Source organism: Triturus cristatus, chromosome 2_2, assembly GCF_964204655.1.
Source record: "Triturus cristatus chromosome 2_2, aTriCri1.1, whole genome shotgun sequence".
NCBI lineage: Eukaryota > Metazoa > Chordata > Amphibia > Caudata > Salamandridae > Triturus > Triturus cristatus.
This window is the reverse complement of record NC_140582.1, coordinates 966,306,757-966,328,875: the sequence shown is the minus strand read 5'-3', so window position 1 is coordinate 966,328,875 and position 22,119 is coordinate 966,306,757. Positions and strand designations below refer to the sequence as shown.

The window sequence follows — 22,119 nt, the reverse complement described above, 5'->3', positions numbered from 1 at the left end:
TTAGGTGTCTATTTTAGGGTTTATAGAGGATAACCTTATCTGCATTGCAGACAGGATTTGTTTAATATCTCCAGCAGACTCCTCAATTGTATCTGGCTGTCTTTTGGAAGACCTTGGCTCCCCCACCTTCTGTGATGCAGAGCGGCCGGCCGGGCGGCTGGCCGGGTGACTGAGCAGGCCCCAGGTGCCAGCGGTGCACCCCTGAAGCTCCACTCACGGGCCCAGCGTCTCCGCTTCACACCGGCTTAGCAAGTTAGGCAGCCGTTGGGTCAGGGTTCACGTTAGTTATCAGGCCCTCCTCCGGGACCGAAGCGACGAGCAGGACAGGCCCTCAGTAGGCAGGGTATAATTATTCAGAGGCTCTCGCCGCAGTCGCAGACCGGCCTCGCCAGCGGGCCGGGACAGGCCTCGCTTGTCCCAGCGCCCTAATTCTCTCCGATCGTTCCAAGCAGGGAGGCAGGGGCACCGAACGGTAGTGCACCGCGACCGCTTCACTGAGCGAGGATCAGGCAGCTTAGTGGAAGCTAGGAAGCCAGCATAATTGACAGATTTTCACTATGGCTTGCGGAGCTCGCTCAGAGCACGGCCATCTTGAGCTTCGGCATGCTCTGCCTCCTTCAAGGTAGATTGTTATTACTGTATTAAAAATCAATGAAGAACTATTTTGGTACATGGAATCTCAAAGTTTACTGTATTAGGCCAGGGTTTTATTGTTGGTTACCCACCCAGGCAAATCGTGGGGATAGATGATTTGAACTGTCATAACCCTTGTTAGACCCTCGTAGAAGACCTAGTATTGTTGTTTACATTTCTTAATTTGTGACTGTATGCCTTATGGTTGCCTTGTTGGAAAGCATACACTCAATACAGTCGGCCTGAGTTGGTTGACATTCCTCGTTCCTTGAGCGTGGTGGTATATTGTTTAACAACTCTAAAACAGTAATTTTATATATATTTGCCATTTTGTGAATTTATGCATGGTATTTGTTAGCATAAGCACATTTTAGTAGGCCTGTGTGGGCTATAGTCTCAAAAAATGGTAATGGCTATAGGCCTTAATGGTTCAGTGGGAACAGGTCTATCATACTTTATAGGATAGATCTGTTTAATATTAAAAGTTATGAGAAAGCCAGTAGGCCTGACCTGCTTACTGTGGAACGCATGTGTCAAAGGTAATATGCTTTTAAAGTTGGATTGTTATTACACTGTGATCAAAATTTACAGGTAGGTATTTTGTTAAATGAAATCTGACAGATGACCATAAAAGGCAAGGTTTTTGGTGATGGTGACGCACTTGAAGAACCATGGGGATAGAAGATTTGCAATGTCGTAATCTTCATCAGGCCCTTGTAGGAGGAATTTTATATGGATTTGACAACTGTAATGTTGTACATATTTGTAATTTTAATATTGTGTACATGATGTTTGCCTTGTGGGAAAGCTTATGGTCAACACTACAGTTCTGAGTTGGTCATTATGACATGCCAATGGTTACATACTGGATTGGTTAATTCGATAAAGTTATGCCAGATGCCACAATTCTGATCTATTTTTTTAATAAAAGTTATAACCAAGGTAATAGGCCTCATTTATATATAATGAAAAACATATCTTTTAAGAGTGGATTGTTACTGGATTGTGTTACAGCTAGAGACATGTATTTTGTTGTATAAATTTACCTTTGTAGGCAAGGACTTTGGTGTTGATTCCCTCTCTGACAAACCATTGGAGGTAGAAGATGTTCACTGCAATAATTCTTCATAGAATCTCCCTCGCTCCTCTTGATAACATGCAACATGGGGCAATGAGTCTGCCACTTAAGACGCTGGCTCTATTAATCTAAGAGTGATGGCATTTTTCTTAAAATGTGTAGATCCAGCTGATTACGAGTGTGCTTCAATGCCGGGAAAGGTGGCCCAGTGCTTCAGTTTCCTCTTATTTCATTGCATCTGATCTTTTCATTGTCATTATTTCTAGAGCATGCTCCAGCTACCCAGGCTGTACTAACAGTTGCTTGCTTGCTGGTCATTTCATCTGCAGTGCGCCACTTCCTAAACCAGGCTGGCGTCATGGAATGGTATTGTCCATAGTTTCACTGTTGTAGCATTCCAAGATGGCCAGCACATTGGTTCCAAGTGTGGTGGCCACACTGAAACTTTAAAACAACATAACACCACGTACGATACCATTGCAAGATGGCAACCTGCTGATATCTTTAACTCTATCTGTTATTGCAAGCCCATACCCACCTTGTTTAGGCAGCAGTATGTTTTCTTTTTCTACTTGTATTCTTTTAATTTATCTTGCATATATCGTTGAGTTTGTGGGTGAATTTATTTATTGGATAAGTCCATGAATGTAACGGGATGATTAATGCACCCATGAATGCTAGGATGAGTGACCAAGTGCATGTATCATGACTTATTGAATACCTAAACACATCTTTGACAGAAGAGGCACATTTAAAAGTCAGATCTATTGGCATTGTTAATACTTACTTGACTTAGGTCCCATTACCACTCTCCACAAAATCATGCTCCAAATCTCATTCTGACTGAATGCCATTACATTCATTGTAACCAAATATTTTTATTGTGGAACTTGGTACATTTTCTCAGAATACAGTAAAAATAGAAACCTTTTTGTAAAAACTACGGCTCAAACAGTATATACAAATATGCTATATCATATTCCTAAAGTGACAGATAAGTGAATTCTCTACTTGTAGCTGTCCAAACAGAAGAGTAAAGAGCCTAAGGCTTCAGCATCTTTCTTACTCTAACAAACTTTGATTTGACAGAAAAATAAAGATATTGGCAGACTGTAGCTGATTACTGTACAATTCAAGTTTCTCTAACAGTACACTAATGTTTCAATACAAGTGTTTGGATGTGTGCAGCCCTTTGTCATTAAGAATTGTTTTACCATGGTCCATAAATGTATTAAAACATTTAAAAAGAGATTATTGAAAAACAATTTACAAAAGCATCTTATCAAGAATAAAATGAGATGCACAATGTACATAACCATGGCTTGACTTGGTAGTTTTCCTGAAAATGGAAACTATTCTTTAGTTAATCTTATATGTGCTCAGCTGCTCTTTATCTTGTGCCTGGTCAGCTGTTATATGTCGCTCTATTCATTACTGTAACATCAATTCAATACTGTAGAAAATCTTACATTTGATTTGATTTGACAATACTGAATGTTGAATACCCAAGGTGAAATTAACTGATAGCACCTTTCTTTTTAGTGGCTCAGTTTTGCACTTCATTTGGTAGCACCTTTAACATAGGAGCTTTTCTTTTCACATTATGAGCTTCAAAAACGAAAAATAATAATAGAACGTCAAAAAACATCTTAGGTGTCTTTCTAATTTATCTGATAATTACAATTTCCATCATGCGCTTATGTCAAACCCATCTTTAGATGAGAGCGTTTAAGTGGGTACCTTTTATATGTTCAAAATCAAATACTAAAATGTTTTGCTTTTTTAAACTTGAATGTATACTTCAGTGAATGGCACCATATAATTATAACATAGATAATAGGCAAATTTTAATTTAGAATCATTATAGGCTTACCATTTTAATTTTGGATCGCAATGATTGACAAAAAATGGAATGCTCACAATTTCCATTGTGGTGATGACATAACAGGACTGAAAACAGTGTTTATTGTGTGTATTTGTGGAGCGTCATATCTTGCCATTGCAAACTAATTCATTTTAAATACTGCTGTAACAAAATACATATATGTACATCTTATAAAAGTTTTTTCATACAAAATAGCTACCATTTTTTTTAAAACACTTAAATATATAACATATCTTCCAATACAAGGTAATCATACAGAAGAATGGGTTTTGATGTTCGAATACTTTCAGGTCCCCAAACACTGACCATCACTAGGTAAATGTAGCATATGCCCATGACCAAATGTAGTTGCTATAGAAGGTGAATGGCTTCTCAAAACAGTTTTTTGAATCAAGACAATGCTTTGCTGTCCATTTGAAATTAATAGGAAATGGCTCAGATCTTTAAAAACCAACTTGGTTTCTCAGAACCGGGTGGTTGACTCCAAACATTTGTTTCATACTGAAAATTGACCTCTGTGGTTACCCTAAAACAAGAATCACAAGGTGAATTTAGAAACAGGTATCAATAATCAAGAGTAAAAAAAGGAAATTGGGGTCACAGAGGAAACTAAATGGATGGTTATAACTTAAACTAAAAATGGTCACAAGCAATCGTCTAGTGCACAGCACACAAGAATGTCAGTTAACATCAAGACACAAAAACTACCATCACAGAAAGTGAGGAAAATTGAGCATTTTCATTGGTGTGACATGATTATAGATATTGATCCGAGAGGTTTTACAAGAGAATCATGTTGGTATATTAAGGACAATAAAATACTTTGGGACAGCATGGTAGCATGTAACATACATTTCAGAAATTCTTTTAGGTGAGAGATAGCAGTGTTGGATTGTGCGTGGCAGCAATATGAGAGGAAAGAAGCAAGTTATTTGCCACAGTGCTGGATATCTGTACTACGCCTCCATCATCACCATGCCTCTTAAGCATGGGACATTTTGTCTGCAGGTGGGTCAGAAGATCTCTCCTAAAAGTGAAAATCATCTGTAAACCATAGCTGTATACATGCCTTCATCCCATATACATGCTAGGATCTCCACGCGTCTGTTCATTTTGTATTATCTATCGCCATGTCAAGTAGATGTAGATATGAGTGTGGGATTTGGCAAATGGATTACTTCAAGGAAAGGAACTAAAGGATAGTAATGCAGATGTAACTGTAGTGAGCCAATCGTACTTAATCCTGTGTTGCCAGCTCTGTTCCATTTTGCATTTATATGTTATCCTACCACTAACACTACTTTTTGTGTGGTCAATTTTGTGTACCTGGATTTATACCCATAATTTGGAAGTGTTTCTTTATGCTGCATTGAGGATCTTAATCCTAGGTAGAATGGCCCCATAGCAGAAGGCGGGATCGAAAGCAGTTCGGAACGGCAGTGGACAGGTAGGCCAACAGCAGAGACTACAGAACAGTCAAATGACCAGTGGTGTCAGGATAGCATATAAATGATTTTTTTATCCTCCAAAGAAGATTGGGCAATTAATAGGTCCTGAAGAGGTGACAACATACCTTTGTTAGGACAGATGAAGCGTGAAACATGTCGACAAGTGTGAAAGATCTAGGGGGCATATGTATCAAGTTCCGTTTTTGCAATTCTCAAATAGCGATTTTTAGGGAATCGCTATTTGAGAATTGCAAAACGGGATGTAATAAAAAATTCGCAAATGTTTTGCGATTCCTTGGCATTCCTTAATTGCGATTAGCAAATTGCTAATCGCAATTAAGGAAAACCTTCCCATTCATTCCTATGGGCTAGGAGGCCCATAGGAATGAATGGGAAGACATTCTCATTTTGCGATTCGCAATTTGAGAATCGCAAAATGAGAATGCAATTTCAAGGGTGCTAGGGTGTCAAAAGGACACCCTATTGCACCCCTGAAAAATGTATGTATGCACATGTGGCACACATACATGCCCTAAGGGCATGTCTGTGCGTCACATGGCACTTTGAAAAATGCCAAAAGGTGCATTTTTCAAAGAAATTGCAAATTACCACCAACGTGAAGTTGGTGGTAATTTGCGATTCCTTAAGGCCAAATTGCACTTTTTCTGGGCCTCTTACATTGCATTTAAGGAATCGCAATTTGCAATTCCTTAAATGCATTCACAAAATAAGGAATCGCAAATTTTGTGATTCCTTATTTTGCGAGGCTGTTTTCCTTTCATACATCCCACTTAGCTAAATTGCGATCGCAAATGCCGAAATTCTGCGAATTTCGGCATTTGCGATCGCAATTTTGAATGATACATATGGCCCTAGGAGCCATAATTGTTCCCATGATCCACCATTTAATTTGATCCCCTTAGCAGAGGCCCCATGAATAAAATAGACACAGAGGAGACCTTTAGTTACTTTTAATAGCCAGACCAACCACATTTCATCTGAATCTCTTCATGAATCCCTTCTAGAAGAGATTACAGGTAAAATCACCCTTACCTGTAAGTCAATACAGAAAAGATTCTCTGGCAAAGTGCCCCCATGGAGGACCGTTGGGCAATGCAGCGCTAACCCAATGAACACAGCCAAATGATGAAGCGTACCACCACTGGTGAGTGAGGGCTTGTGCTCCTAAGATGAGCTAACCTTTGATGACCTATTGGATCCAAACCCTTACTATAGATTTTGAATCTCTTCTAACGGGACAGCACACCAATATTAGTTAGGTAATTCAGAAAGGGAGGATGGGTGCTGGACTGAAATCCCTCTCTGCCCTCATTTTCTGGCAGTTCAGTGGATCTACTGCACAGTCTACAGAAGCTGGATGGTTTGTTTTGGAATCATTGGAATTCACCTCTAACATTACTAATCTGTCTATGGTGACTCACAGTAATGAGTTCTAAATTCCTTTTAATGCATCATGTTAGAGATTTGAAGATTTGGAAGGAGATAACAAACATTTAGAACAGATATATTTTGTTATCATTATAGCAGAGGGTTTGATATTGTGTGTAAAGTCTGGTCGAGTATGTGACCCTCTTTGTTCATTGAGAATCATGATGCAGTGAATGACAAGTTGGGATTGATTGTGCAGTAGTTGTCTGTCCTGAAAGAAAGAGTATTGTATGTCAGCTAGTCCTTTGAATTGCAAATGTTTTCTACCCAAACCATGTCTTTAATAAGCCAACTATGTTGCAGTAGCCACACGAGCGGGTGTTGATGAATCCCAGATTTTATGTGAGCACTTGGCTTCACTGCAGGCTTAACTGCAGATTTGTGCTCTTCTCACTTCCTTTGAGCATTAGGCAGGATGGTGTGGTTGCAAAAGTGGCAAGAGGCATTGCACATAGAGGTTGGAAGGCTGAGATCTACTAAAGGGGAGGTACTCAATTTGGTATCCAGCAAGGTATATTATGAGGAAGGTTTTTTTTTCCAATGGACTGACATAGGTTTGGCCTGAGACTTTAAATTACAAACCTTTGGTGTAAATTGTTGTGACGTAATGGTGAACAGGCTGAGGCATTTTTTTGCAATATGTTGTTAGGCTGGAGTGGAATTGTGGTTAGTGGAAAAGGTTTGGCCTTTTTTGGTATTTAGAGGGTCCCTTCATAGTCAGACAGCTTTTTGTTAATGGCCTAAGTCGTGACTGTTCAATTAATTGAAACTTTACTGTGGCTGCATACAATGTAATTGTATGGCCTTGTTCTAATTCTGGGATCTTTGGTGTTGCAAGTTCTTATGGAGAATGTAGTGCTTCACTAAGAAAAAGGATGTTTCCAGACTTTTTCTAAAAGGAGAAGAATAAACTCTATGTATCCACTGCTGTCTGATGTCTTGTGCAATAAGGATGGGATATCAGGCTCCAGTGATATGTTTTGTCACTGTCACCTGAATTGCAATGGGGAATCACAACAGCAGCTGTTTCCTGATCCTGGCACTTCTGGAACAGGACTCTTGGAAATCCAGTCCCAGGGCTTCCTGAATCTGGAATAGAAGAAGACGCTCCACCACCAAGATAAGAGTATATGGGCTGCATACCAAATGTTCTGTTGCAGCACTGGACCACATTTTACACCTTTTTTCTATTATTATTTTTTTTATCTTTGTCTGCTTCACAAGTAAAATACCTGAAGAACCTTTTATAAATATTGCATAGAATTGTGAGCCAGTAGTCGTTGCTATTTCCCACAGACCTAGTGAGCAACTACAGTGAGGGATGTTGGAGACAGTTTTGTGCTAACATTATTTGATGTTTTTCTTTTTTTTTAAAGAATTCTTCGGAGGTACTTTCAATTTAACCCTGATGGATGGCCAAGTATATAAAGGGTCCAAAACTGGTGATATTTACCGGATGATGTTGGTGATGGAAAAAATTATTGATGTTTAATTATGGGTGTACAACAAAACATTGGTTAACCATCTGAAGAAGATGCATAGTTCAGGAGCACACTTTATCACCAAGACTAATATCAGAGTTCACACCACCTCTGCACTCAAAAGCCGAAGTGTTACATTTAAAATACACAACATATGCCCAGCGCAATCTGTATATGAAAAAGATCCCAATTATTTTTAAAGATTTATTAGACTTTGCATCCTTGGCGTGGTTGCCCTCTAACGTTTTGCCTTCAACCATCCTATTTTGCTGACTTTGTTTTTGATGGCTTTAGGAATTCTGTGTACTTTACCACTGCTAACCAGTGCTGTAGTGCTTGTGCTCTCTCCTTAAGCATGGTAGACTAGGCTTACACCAAATTGGCAGAGTTAATTTACTTGCATATCCCTCATGAAGTGGTACGACATGTACCCAGGGTCTGTAAAATGAAATGCTTCTAGTGGGCCTGCAGCATTTTTTTGTGCCATCCACTTAAATAGCCCTTTCAAACATGTCTCAGACCTGCCATTGCAGCTTGTATGTGCAGTTTTAATCTGTCTCTTTGACCTGGAAAAATAAACCTTTTGCCAGGCCCAAAGATTATCTTTTAATACATTTGTCACATTTAGGGTATGGACAGCCCAGAGGGCAGGGTGTCCTGTATTTAAAAAGTTGTGCCTGTACTTTTATGATGTACATGTCCTGGTAGAGGAAAATTATTACCTTTGCTTTTCACTACTGCTAGGCCTACCTGTCTCATAGGATAACATTGGAGTCACCTTATTATATTTGATAAGCTTTAACTTCCAAATGGGCACAGGAAAAGAGTTCATGTTTGGTGTCTTTGGAATTGTAATGAAAAAGCCTCTCTTATGGTAAAGTCGGATTTAAATGCCAATGTCGAAAATTGCATTTTTAGAAACATTGCATTTTCCAGCCTTAGCCATTTAGTGCCTACAGCTTGTCTCTGGGTCACATGACTGGGTGTAGCTGACAGTTGGGCTTTGGTCCATATCTCCTATATGCCACAATCAATAGAGAGCTCAGGTGTGCCTGGATGGGCCATCACTGGGAGGATGGGAGGGTGGTGCTGGCCACAGCCCCGCTTACACTTGAATTGGTTGTGTCCTGCCTCCACATAAAGGGCTGCAAATACCCTGTAGCTAGTCTGGAGCCAGGGCAGGGGAGGCAGGAACCTGTGTACTTCAAGGACAAACCTCTAGAAGCATCCAATTTCAAAGGAGGCACCTGGAATAAATATTGGACCACAGTCACCAACTATTCAATACACATCTGGACTGTGGAGACTCTGCAAGCAAGAAGGACTGCAGTGTCACTGAAAGGGCTGCCATTTCATTGGACTACTGACCTCCTGTACTACTGCCTTGCTGGATTGCTGGCCTGCTGCCCTACTGCCTGGGTCAGAGGAACCGGACCTATACCTTAACCCAGGTCTCCCAGAGTGACTCCAAGGGCTAGTCTGCTGGGCTACTGTTCAGAGCCACCGGTACATAACGGACTACCAACCACCTGAACCAGGAACGAGATTCAGCTGGAGCAAGCCCCTGACCTGGCCTGTCAGGTCCTGGACTCTTCATATGTCCTCAAAGATGGGCTGAATTAAAGTTTTTGGGTTCTCTGTTACAGCAAACGGGTCCGTTGGTGCTGAAACCTTGTCACTCGCATTGCTTGCCAACGTGGAGTTTTGTCAACTCGTGCTACAGTATCAGCTGCTTTCGGGTAGCGCCACAGCGTAGTCCGGCCCCCCATCACGCAACGCCAGCAGGACATTCACGCAACAGCAGTGAGTGCCCGCAATGCCAGGACTGCTCTTCGCGCTACATGGACGGCCGTCCACAACGCTTCCCTCCTCATCATGACCCCTCCATCATTAACTCGAGTCTTTGAGCTGGACTGAGAAGGTACGTTTTCAGCAGGACTAACTTGGTCCCTGTATCTGACCAGCACTCCATCACAGTCTGCCTGAACTTGTGACTTTCTCCTGGTCTCGCACGACCAGATAGCCGCCTGTGCCACTTTGGGCTTTTTGGCACTATTTTCACTTAAATATTTAAAATTGCATAACTCGGGTTCTACTGATTGGATTATTGTAATTTTAGTAGTTTGCTCTATGTTTCTAAATTGGTTGTGGATTTATTTTTGTGTTGTGTTTTCACTTTATTACTGTTTGAAGTGCTGCATAAATACTTTAGAAATTGCCTTTAAGTTAAGCCTGACTGCTCTGTGCCAAGCTACCAGAGGTATGAGCACAAATTAATTTTGGGTGTGCGTGTGCCTCTCACCCTGACATAGATTGTTGTTACTGCTTGACCAGGGATTCACCCACTCTCAACCAGTAAACCAATTTCCCACATTGTTGATCAGTGGTAAGGAGTAGGACTAGTGTTTGTGCAGTGACATACAGTGATTTTGTGTTACACTGAAAATACAGATAAATAATTTGAGACCAATTCGAATTTAAAATTCTCCTTGACTGACCTTTTTGATTTTTTCAAATTCATTCTCATCCTACCTCACTATTATGCCTGGGACTTCAACTGAAGAAATGGAATTTGAGCTCCTCAGTCTGGAGAGCTAGATATCAGCTGAGCTCAAGGAGTTTTGTAAAGAGATGCTACTGTCTGCCAAAATGAGCACCACTAAGGTGGAGCTCCAAAAGGCTCTGAGGGCAAGGGCGGAGGACAGTCACAACAGATGACTAGGATGGAGAGCATGACGAGAGCAAGCCAGAGCAGGGCCTAGATACCAGCCCTGGGCTATAGCATTCAGCTGAGGATGACCTGACCCCTGAGTCAGAAGTCCCTGCCCGAGCAGAGAGCAGTGTGTCCTCTAAAGGCCTGTCCCCAGAGGAGACAGAAGACAGGAAGGCAAAGATGGAGTTTAGACTGCAGATGGCCCAGTTGAAAATTGAATCAGAGCAAAAGAAGCTAGTCATGGAGGCTGAAAGGACCATGGAGGGAAAGAAACTGGTCATGAGAGAAAAGGAATTGGCCATGGATGCAGAGTAGTGGAAAATGGCTCACAAGAGGACCCTCAGAGAGCTGGATCTAAGGCAAGCAGAGTCCAGCAATATTGGTGGCAGTGTAATCACAGTGATCTCCAGAGACAAGAGGGTCCACATCCCTAAGGGTCTGGTGCCTGACTTTGTTGTGGGAGACGACATTGACAAGTGATTTCAAATATATGAGGTAGATCTACAGATAAATAAGATCCCTGTGGAGAAGTGGAGATACAGCCAGTGCAGGGACAGAATATCTAGTAAAAAATATCGAATGGCACAAATAACAAGGCAAAAATATCGTGGGTCAGGAATATCGACAGACAAATTCTCATGGTCAAGAATATCGATTTTAGGTAAGTTATATCGATGTAAAAATATCGAAGTGTTTAATATCGTTTGCAAAAATATAGTTGCTAAAAATATCGGGTTTTTTATTAATGTTATATATTTTAGTATATATTTTATATGTGTGTGATGTTTGTTTTTTTGTATAAGAATTGTTTGTATTTTTTATTATATCTGTTTACATTTTAGTAGTTATTCATTTTATTTTATTTGACTTTTGCATTTTTAGTTCCGCAGCGGGCTGAGGCTTTATAGGGGAATCGGGTGGGAAGTAATTTAATTATATAAAATGTATTGATTATTTTTAGTAATTATTTTTTTTGTTGAATTTTGCGTTTTTAGTTCTGTAGCCGGTTGTGGGTTTATAGGGGAATAGGGTGGGAAGTAATTTAATTATATCAAATTTTTTGATTATTTTTAACAGTTATTATTTTTTTATTTGAAATTTGTGTTTTTTGTTCCATAGCGGGTTGTGGGTTTATAGGGGACAATAGTGGGAAGTAATTTAATTATATTACATTTATCGAATAATTTGTATTTAAATATATTTGTTTAATTGAGATGTTCTAGTGTTAAATGTGTAAATTAATGTATTCATTATTTAATAATTAGTTTTTAATTAATTTTAAATAATTAATTAATTAGTAATTAATTGTGGTCATTGTGTAATTAATTTTAGGTATGTGTTGTGGTGTTTATAAGTATAAATGTTGGGAAGGGTGGGAATATTTTTCCCCTTCGCTATCCAGAATAGTAAGGGTGGGAATAGTAATTTTTGCCCCTCCGCTATCCAACACTTTCCCTACTGTTGCACTCACTGGAGTTGGAATAGTAAATCTAATTATTTCGCTATCCAACATTTTCCCAACTGTGGGGTCTATTAGGATGGCCGTCCGCCTGCCACCCTAGCGGCCGGTAGTGGTGCGGCGGTCCCGCACCGTCTATTAGGATGCCACCGCCACCGTGGCGGTGGCATCCCCCATCCACAACATCCACAACATTGTGGCGGGTGGTGCTCAAAGCACCGCCCGCCACAATGCTGTGGATGCACCTTGTGCATTTACATGCAGAACGTGGCAGGCACCGCGCAGTGCCTGCCACGTTGTGCATGCAAATACAGGTGCACCCCCCACACCCGTAACACCCTGGGGACCCGCAACAGGCACCCACATTCAGGAACCGCATGCCTACCCATGGTGGCAACGCCGCCATGGAAAGGCACTACTCTGCCTGTATTGTAATATGGATGGCGGTGTCTTGCAGACACCGCCACCATATCCAGCCCCTTTTCCGCCCGGTTGACTCGTCGACGGGCGGAAAACCGGCAGACGGCCTTTCCGTCTGCCGGGGTGCCCCCCGCCATCGTAATATGGCGGGGGGGAATGGGAGGCGGGCGGCAGGTGATGGTGTGCTGATCACCACCGCCATACGGACGGTGGCGATCCGCCCGCTATTATAATAGACCCCTGTGTATTTATTGTATTGCGAAATGTCAGTTTTAATTTTTTAATAGTTTCATTTTTTTTATTAATTATAGATTTGTTTTATTTTAAATTATTGATATATGTATATATTTTTATTTGATATAATTTGAAAGTTAAATGAAGAGAATAGTTACATTTTTTTAAAGTAAATATAAGTATATGTATACATTATTATGTTTGTGTGTTCATATTTTTTAAATTAAGTTTATTTTATATATTTAGTTAAAATGTATATTAATTTTATTTTGCTAAAGATAATATTAATATTTAATATATTATTTATTATTTTATTTATATTTTTAAATCAGTCATTTTTACATCTATATTTTTAACTTCAATAATTTTGATTCAATATTTTTGTACTTACCTGTTTAAGTATAGGGAGTCGATATTTTTGCATTCGATATATTTTTTCCGATTTATTTCTTTACATCGATGTTTTCAGCATCAATATCCTGTGAGTGAACCGTATGGCCTAAGGAAGCATATCCCTAGTGAGGGGAGGGAACGCCCTACAGGCCCAAGAGATGTAGAAGGTAAGAGACAGTCAGAAGCTCGACCATCAGTACTGGTGGACTGTGTGGATTCCTTTTGCAAAGCACGGTATGGTTGGATGAAGAGCAATGAAGTAAAGGAATACCAGGGGGATTTGATTACTACTGAGTCCATGATCAGTCTTTGTTTTGCAGATCTGTGCATACACCTTATTGATGGTATGCTTACTTACCCCAGGGAGCGGGCTATGGTGGCGGACCACTTACTCAGCACCACGGTCCACAAGAAAGTATCTGAGAGCATTCACAACAAGTGCAGGCAGGGTTCCCACCAGACGGAGGGGATTATACGAAAATAAAAAAAAGGAGTTCTCTAAAACTCCTCAAACTAATTCTAAGGATCAGGGTTCCCAGAACACACCTGAGCAGAAAAAGAAGTGGTTCCATGATAATACGTCCTCAGGGAAGGCACTCCCCTTGTGCTATGAGTGCCAGCCTGTTGAGCACTACAGAGGGGGATGCCAAGTGTACTAAGCGGGCACAGCCCTCCACTTGTAGACAGACACTGGGGCTGGCTAGTGTAGCACTTGAGGAGGATATTGCCCCAGATAGTATAGAGGATAGTGTACAGGTTACTCTAGTGTCCATAGGTGATGGAGAAGTTGTGCAAAGGGTTCACATGCCTAGTAATACTAAAAAATACAGCTAGTGTGTCACTGAAGACAGCATGACAACTGTCAGATGTCATCTGGTGACCTCAGATCAGGGAGTCGCTCATGCATTCCACCAGGTTACTGTCGCTGGCAACCTTAAAAGTCACTATCTGTGGGGCGTGGCCAGGGTGCGATTGGAGCGAGACATGTGAGGCTGAGTCTCCGTTCCACCGCAGCCCGTTACAGCCTTTGATACTGGGCCCCGGGTCTGGTACCTGGCAGTGGTGAGGTCACGGGGACACTTGGCCACAGAGAAGCGGCGATGCACTGTGAGGAGACCTCGATCTCCGCGACCCATCTCCGGCGTTCCCCTCCGCCACCATTTTGCATCTGGCTGGACGGGCTGACCTGCAGCATCCACACCGGTCGACGATGCCCGGCTCCGAGACTGTGCCGTGCCTCCTCTGTTTGCTGGGGAATGAGCTGTGCCCTCTGGCTTCTTGGGTGAGTGGAGGCACTGCACCCTGGCCTGTTTCCGCAACAGAGGAGGAGGGCGTGGCCGACCGCCGGAGCTGTGACAAGTGGTGCTGTGTACCCGTTGTAGGAGGGCCCCGCTGAACAACGAGGCGGCCCGGCTGCAGTTCGGCACCTGGGGCTCTGTGATTTGACTGTGAGGTGGTTTGTCGGTGCCATTTTGGGTCCGGTGCACCATGGCCGAAGCCCTACAGCGACTCTGCGGTGAGCGAGGCAGCAGCGCACACGTGGGTTTCGCATTGAACATTGCATTCGGGGACGTGAAGTTGACTCTGCCTTGGCGCCTCGGATGGGCCCCCCTGCATCACGGCCCGATATAGCTCTACCTCCCACTGTGCAGGGCGGATGACACGGCCCTGGGCTCCTGGTGCGAGGAGAGCTGATTGAGGCTTGGGCCTGCTCCTGCTTATATCGAACTGATGGGGTAGGAATGGACTGTCTCCCTATATACCTGCATCATTGACTCCCTCCCCTCACGCGTCGCCTGCTGCCAGCGCCTGCGGAGGACCTCAGCAGTGGAGCCTGCGAGCATGATTTCTAGGATTGCGACTTACTCAGTAGATATGGCCTGCTGGTGGGACCCTTGGCCTCTTGTGTTGCACGCTGAGACCTCGAACGGATCATCGCCTCTTATAACCCAGCACCCCCACTTGTGGACGAACCTTACTCATCGGGTTTTGCCTTTGGAGCAAGTCCCACGTAGCTCCTGTTCAGGACATACGTTGAGGGCAGAGCGCGACTAATGTGGATACTCTCACTGACCTGTCTAGCATCATCAAGGGCAAACGGAGAGAGCTAGACTTGCGTTAGTGCTCCTGGGTAGTTCATAGAGCTAAGGTGAGACGCCCACTTGACTTTCTATGCAAGCTGATGGAACCTGTACCCCACTAGCCAAGGTCTCTGATACAACTCGTTTTTTTAGCTATGCCTCCCAAAAATAAGGTCACTAAAGATTCAGAGTCTGCTGGGGACAACCCGGTTACCTCCCTTTGGTCCAAGACAGCTCCACCCTCACAGGATGCCTCTGCTCCGTTAGCCTCTGCGCCAGAAAAGGCCATAGCAGATGCTCCGATCACTCAGGCATTTATGGCATCCTTCCTTCAAGAGATCAAGGACGAAATTGGCTTCCTTAGACAGGACTTTAAAACTGGTTTACAAGATATTCGATGGGAGGTCATGGAGATTGGAGGCAGGGTGGACGACCTCGAGCACACTATGGACACTAGGTCAGAGGACCATGAGAACCTATGGAGGAAGCTGGAGAACTAAAACATCAACCTCCAGTTGAAGCAGGAAGACCTCGACAACCGCAGTAGGCGAAACAACCTGCACATTAGAGGAGTGTATTTGGGAGCAGAGGGCAAGGATATTATGACCTTCACTGCGGATCTCCTACACGCTATTGGAGAAGGTGAAAAAGCCTCTCCCCCAATGCTCGATTGAGCCCACCGCGACCAGCGTCCCCGTAATAGACCTCACTTTATCCTGCATATACTCATGAGGGTTCACTTCTTTGCCGAAAAGGAAGCCATTTTGAAAAAGATTCAGGGGGTCAAAGATTTCTCTTACAACGGTCTTTCAACCCAGATTTTCCAAGATCTTGCGCCTGCCATGCTGCAAAGGAGAAAGGAATTCAAGCCTGTCACGGACAAGCTCAGAGACCTCAATATCCTGGGAGGGTAAGCGTCATAATCTTTACTCCCTGAGGGACTCAAAATGACTCTTGCAACTCACGGTGGAATCGGAAGAAGAGGATCAGCCCTCACTCCGTGGGCAACTGGGAGGTCCATTGCAACCAGAATGGTCTACTGTCATGCCGCCTAACTCCAAACAACGTCTCCGGGAGCGGGACCCATCACAGGCCAAACAGGAGATTAATAGCACTATTCGATCCTGCACTGTCTCCTCTCCGCAGGCTCGATCACCCGACAAGGAAGATTAACTAGACCATGAAACCCACTAACACTTAGCCTTTTTTCTATGACTTAGTAACGAGACATTTAGCCAACCCAACTCAAGTTATTGACGCAGCTGATTTGTCCGCTTCTTTGCCTGGACGGGGGCAGTCCCTCTGTGGGAACGTAAAACCAATGTTAAGTACTTAAGCAATACGGGCAGCCCCCTCTGACCATGGCTGTTACTGGACTCAACCTTGGATGATCTGATGCCGACCCAGGAAGGGATCAACACGTTACTTACTTATTATTGCTACAGGCCGCTGGAAGCGGGGATCCACAAACTTCTTCTGCGCCTGCCTCCACCCTTGTATCACGGTCCTTATGGAGAGTGACTACTTCCGAATGGCCTGTCTTGGAGACATAGGGCTGTTCTTAGTAGACCCTGACACCGCCCGGCCCTGTTGGGGCGTATTGTTATATTTGTTGTTTCTTTTTTTTTTTTCTACACCCCTCCTTTTGCTTTCCTAGATGCGCAGCTGCTGGGGGATGTTGTTTGGGGGAGGGACATACTCTGGTCTGTGGGGAATGCAGTCAACGCCCTTGCCTGCGCAATAGTACTAGATGGTCTCCCGACTGTATTGACCTGCCCTGAAACCCTCGGAGGGGAAGAGACATCCCAGCCGTACTGGCCAACTGCTTAACATGGGCAACATAACCTATTAGACTTAACATGGCCAATGTTATTACATTTCTCTCACTAAATGTTAAGGGTCTTATAAAAGCCACCAAGTATGGCGTTACCTACTTCGTCAGGACCCTGACATTATTTTCCTCCAGGAGACTCACTTGCTCTCCTCCGACACTCGCTTAATGTTCCACCCCAAATACCCTACTTCATTTTAGGCTTGTTCTTCTTCTAAAACCGGTGGAGTGGCCATCTTCTTCAAAGCCGGGCAGACGGTGATGCCTTCTAAAGCTACGATGGACAAAGACGGGAGGTTCTTAAAAATCCAAATTCCTTGGAGGAGGACGCCTCTGACTCTTGTAAACATATACGTCCCTAATCAAAATCGTCCTTGGGTGGGGACTTTAATCTGGTTTGGAACCCGGACTACTCACCAAAAATAGCGATTCAAACCCCATCGGGATAGCAAGCGCTATATAAATACAAACCACTTACTCTCTTCTATCCTGCCGCTACCCTTCTCTATTTAAATAACTGAATAACATATCCACCACTCAAACTACTTCATAATTCACTATACTAATTTTCAACACTAATCCTTTATGGGTTCCGGAGTAGCGTGTTACTTGCCAGAGAAGTGCTACAATACCCCTATATGAATGCAAACCTTCCTCCTCCTTCTATTCCGCCGCTATCCTTCTCACTCCAAATAACTAACTAACATCCACCACTCAAATTACATTCATATTTCACCATACTAATTCACCACTAATCCTTTATGGATTTCTGGAGTAGTGTGCTACTGCCCAAAAAAAAAAAAAGAAATGCGCTTCAACACCCCATCAGGGGTAATAAGCTCTACATAAATACAGACCTTTTTTCCTCTTCTATCCTTCCGCTATCCTTCCAAATCCAAATATCTGACTAACCTATCCACCACTTTAATTACTTTCATATTTCATTATACTAATTTAACACTAATCCTTTATGGGTGCCGGAGTAGCGTGCTACTCGCCGAAAAAGCGCTTTGACACCTCATCAGGGGTAGTAAGCGCTATATAAATGCAATTACAATACAATACAATACACAGCACAAGCATATCAAAGCGCTGGGGTCATGTCTGCCACTCTGAAAAACATTGTTACAGACCGGATTAGTAGATGCATGACGGTATTTACACCCTGACTCTTAGGATTATTCCTTCTCTCATGCACAACGCTCATGTTCTTCCATCGATTACTTCTTTCTTTCCTTACCGCTAGTGCACACCTTAACTGCGGCTGAGATATCAGACATCTCTCTATCAGACCATGCACATGTTTTGGTATCTTTACATTCCCCCAAACCTCACACAGCAGCGCACCCTAGTGGGGATTGCCACCCCAGGCCCTCTGGGACCCTGTTGATGTAGCAGATATCCGTAAAGAAGCCTTTTTCGTAACAAATGACCCTATTGAACCCTCTGAAGTGACTAGGTGGGACGCCTTTAAGGCTACTATACGGGGAGTTATCTCTTCTATATCGATAGCCAGACAGCGAGAATTCCGTCTATTAGAGACATCCCTTTCCACGGGCAATGTACAACATGCATATTCAACATTGTGGCGGGTGCTGCTTACAGCTCCGCCCGCCACAATGTTGAATATGTGGGATAGGACCGCCGCACCAGTGGCGGCAGGTCCCAGCACGCTAGGGTGGCGGGCGGACTGAAGTTCGCCCGCCATCCTAATGGACCCCTAAGACTCTAGAAAGAAAAGAGCACCTACAACCATCCCTCATATATTAGAAACGTCAGTTTAAACACCAGATGGCAATCTATGCACAAGTATACTATCTACAGCTCATATGCCTCAAACACTCCATTGCTTGCGGACTTACAGGGTCTGCTAAGATTACACCGCAATAGCAATACCTGCTCGCTCTTAAGCAGAAATTTTACACGGGGGGAGACAAGGTTGGGGTATGCCTAGTGCGACTTCTCCGGGCTAAGACATCGAGAGTAAATATTGCCAAACTCAAACGTCCAGATGGTACATGGGCTATTTTGGAGCCAGACAAATGCTCAACTCTGTCAAACTTTTCTAAGGAACTCTATGCAGACATGCCTTGCTCTCATGATGCAGTCACGGGTTTCCTTGACTCCTGCTGGGACACGATTGACTCTTACCATAGGGAATTGATAGAGGAACCCATTTCACAGGAGGAAGTAGCTAAAGCCCTGAAGCAGCTTCCAGTAGGGAAGATGCCGGGCCCAATGGTCTACCGGTAGTGTTCTATCAGATCTTTTATCTGCAGCTCCGCGAACATTTATTGCAGCTCTTTAATATTTCTCAGACATTTCAGGCCTTACTCCCTCCATGTCCGAAGCGGAGATAGATCTCGTTCCAAAGCCAGGTAAAGATCATTCCCTGCCTACTTCGTATCGCCCCATCGCCCTTTTAAACACTGATTCCAAGATTTTCCCCAAGATTCTGGAGACTCGACTGGAACTTCACTTTCCGGGCCTCATTAATCCAGATCAGGTGGGGTTTATACATCAGAGTCAAGGGGCCGATAACATCTGCATGATTTCCCACCTTGTGGAAAAAGCACAGTTTAGGAACATACCTGCTTGCTTGGTGTCCCTTGATGCAGAAAAAGCCTTCAATCGAGCGGATAGGGGATTTTACGGGCAGTTCTGCAGAAAATAGGCCTGGGCCCCGTGATGATTTCTAGGTTGAGGACCTCTTATACTCATCCCACCACACGCATTCGCCTTAATGGGCGGGTTTCTGTCCCCATCCCGATCTATTGAGGCACTCGTCAGGGGTGTCCATTGTCCGCATTGTTATTTGCCCTGGTAGTGGAACCTCTGGCCATCGCTATTTGTCACAATCCTGCAATTCAGGACATTCCTATGGGGGGGTCCGACCATAAAATTTCTCTCTTCGCAGACGACAATCTTCTCTCTCTCTCTTCCCCATCTTCTTCTCTTCCTGCGTTAGCCACACTTTTGCACTCCTTTGAAGGAGCACCAGGTTTTCGAATTAATCTCACTAAATCCCATGCCCTTAATCTAACACTACCGGCTACAGAGGTCTTAGAATAGCAAAATCTTATACCGCTGAATTGGTCTGATAAGTCGATAAGATACTTAGGTTTAGACTTGATTCCTTCGCTTTCAACCGGGACTTCAACCAACTGGCCTAGATATAGAAGTGCCATTCGGGAGGAACTGCGCAGATGGAGAGGCCTTCCTCCTGCATGGTTAGGACGTATCAACACAATAAAAATGACGCTTCTGCCAAAGATACTATACCTATTCCAATCCCTCCCCACTCCTATACCGCAAACGGACATCCTGCCCCTACAACAAGACTTTAATGATTTTATATGGGGGAAATCCCGTCTACGCTTTTCTAACAGGATCCTGATGCTCCCGCGAGATGGAGGAGGACTGGCATGCCCTAATCTCCTAGAGTATTACTGGGCCTGTCACCTCCGATACATATCGGAGTGGGTTGTTCGAGAGAGCAAGAAGCATTGGTTCCAAATGGATCGTGCGGTTTCATGCAGACATCTGTGGGACCTGGCTTGGCTCCCTTGAGGGGCACGCCCCGTAGCGCGTACATAGCTACCCCTACTAAAACGGTCCTAGAGATATGGGATAGGCTGGCAGTCTCTCGAGGGTTGACTACGTTTCCTTCTCTGAATACGCCTATACTCCGAAACCCCATGTTCCCTCCTGCGCTGCAACCTCGGGCATTTAGTGAATGGTCGGAGGGCAAATGTCGAGTTATACAAGAACTCCTTACTTTTGATCAATACAAAACAGCTTTCCGTCTCACAGAGGGGGCTCGGATGCAATATTATCGAATTTGACACTGCTGCTACCACAGGAATATACCCAAGGTGCAACAAGAAAACTTACTGCCTTTGAATCCTTAGTTCGCAGCTATGGGGGCTCGAAGGGTCTGATATGTCATACTTATACCGTTTTGCAACACGCACAACAACCTACACCCCACACATATTAAACGCGATGGAACTTGGACTTGAGGGAGGGAGATACTCCCAGAGGACTGTGATCGATTGTAGCGAGACATCCCAAAGATATATCACAGCATTTTCGAAATGCGAGTCAGCATATAAAATCATGATGCGATGGTACTATAACCCAGCCCACTTACAAAGAATGCTACCAAATTTTCCCCCGACGTGTTGGGCACTACAGGTGATTTCCCACACATATGGTGGTCCTTCCCGGGTCTCACGGTCTTCTGGAAGGAGATCCTTAGCCACATTAAGAGCATTAGGGGGTTCCCCATCCCCTCCTCTCTAGCGGTGATGCTATTAAGCATTAGACCCCCGTTGTTGCTGCCATGACACATACAGAATGGCGCCTGATTTAACAAATGTTGGGGCCTGCCTGACAGACAATTGCTCTATTTTGGAAGAAGTCGCAACCTTCCCCGATTGCTACATGGTTTCTCTGTCGATGGCACACTCTAGCCCTTGAATTACTTACTGCTCCTATCAACCACACAGACGCTAAGTTCACCTGCAATTAGCAGGCACTAATACACTATTTTTCTAGGACTGAACACTCCAGACTGGTTCCCCCTTGACTGCTAAATCTACAAATATTTGAGGATTCTATTGAACCTACTTTAGGGGCCGACAGCCAGAGTCCCAAGGGTCACTGCCCTAGCGGTAGAGGCGCTCTCTACCCTGCCCTGACGAGACCTCGCACTCCCCCTCACATTTAGGCTTATACAACGCATCTCCCCTTTCCTCCTTCCCTTCTCGACTGAGACTTTGATTTCCTCCCTTGTTTAACTCAAGCTAATAGTATGCTCCTGATAATACCAGGCTTCGACTAAGGCGCACGGGTCAAACATAGTGCATGTACATGAGACCATACACACATAGTTGGACGCTCACTCCAAACTCTAGGTGATAAGTACGGCTTTTCAAATAACCTTAGTGTCACTGAGCACTTCATTTTACCTCTGCATGACAGGTGAGGAGTTTCAAAATAGTCTTGCCGG

At 43.8% G+C, this 22,119-nt stretch overlaps 1 protein-coding gene across 9 annotated transcripts in view; it reads right to left on the bottom strand.

Annotated features, from left to right (window-relative positions):
• Positions 1–2,573: 2,573 nt before the first annotated feature.
• The window catches only part of PROM1 (prominin 1), a 675,175-nt gene continuing 655,629 nt past the window's right edge, over positions 2,574–22,119 (bottom strand). For all 9 annotated transcript variants that reach the window (XM_085642390.1, XM_085642389.1, XM_085642385.1 and 6 more), the window contains one exon: positions 2,574–4,122. The gene's annotated coding sequence lies outside the window, so the exon portion shown is untranslated. The remainder of the gene's footprint in view (positions 4,123–22,119) is intronic.